The sequence below is a fragment of the Oncorhynchus masou genome, unplaced genomic scaffold, assembly GCF_036934945.1.
Source record: "Oncorhynchus masou masou isolate Uvic2021 unplaced genomic scaffold, UVic_Omas_1.1 unplaced_scaffold_657, whole genome shotgun sequence".
In the NCBI taxonomy this organism is placed as follows: domain Eukaryota; kingdom Metazoa; phylum Chordata; class Actinopteri; order Salmoniformes; family Salmonidae; genus Oncorhynchus; species Oncorhynchus masou.
In genome coordinates, this window is record NW_027013009.1 from 407,627 (window position 1) to 408,697 (window position 1,071).

The window sequence follows — 1,071 nt, forward strand, 5'->3', positions numbered from 1 at the left end:
TCCCAGGCGGAGCACCACCGCTGGGGCCCCACAATAGAGACACTGCTCCCAGTCAGACCACCACCGCTGGGGCCCCACAATAGAGACACTGCTCCCAGGCAGAGCACCACCGCTGGGGCCCCACAATAGAGACACTGCTCCCAGTCAGAGCACCACCGCTGGGGCCCCACAATAGAGACACTGCTCCCAGTCAGACCACCACCGCTGGGGCCCCACAATAGAGACACTGCTCCCAGTCAGACCACCACCGCTGGGGCCCCACAATAGAGACACTGCTCCCAGGCGGAGCACCACCGCTGGGGCCCCACAATAGAGACACTGCTCCCAGTCAGACCACCACCGCTGGGGCCCCACAATAGATACACTGCCTCCAGTCAGAGCACCACCGCTGGGGCCCCACAATAGAGACACTGCTCCCAGTCAGAGCACCACCGCTGGGGCCCCACAATAGAGACACTGCTCCCAGTCAGAGCACCACCGCTGGGGCCCCACAATAGAGACACTGCTCCCAGTCAGAGCACCACCGCTGGGGCCCCACAATAGAGACACTGCTCCCAGGCAGAGCACCACCGCTGGGGCCCCACAATAGAGACACTGCTCCCAGGCGGAGCACCACCGCTGGGGCCCCACAATAGAGACACTGCTCCCAGGCAGAGCACCACCACTGGGGCCCCACAATAGAGACACTGCTCCCAGGCGGAGCACCACCGCTGGGGCCCCACAATAGAGACACTGCTCCCAGGCGGAGCACCACCGCTGGGGCCCCACAATAGAGACACGGCCTCCAGTCAGAGCACCACCGCTGGGGCCCCACAATAGAGACACTGCCTCCAGTCAGAGCACCACCGCTGGGGCCCCACAATAGAGACACTGCTCCCAGGCAGAGCACCACCGCTGGGGCCCCACAATAGAGACACTGCCTTTGGGTAAAGTGTGGAAATAACAACACTGAATCCGGCACGGAATGGTTTGTTCTGGGTGGAAGAATTGTATGGATAGTGTGTGTGTGTGTGTGTGTGTGTGTGTGTGTGTGTGTGTGTGTGTGTGTGTGTGTGTGTGTGTGTGTGTGTG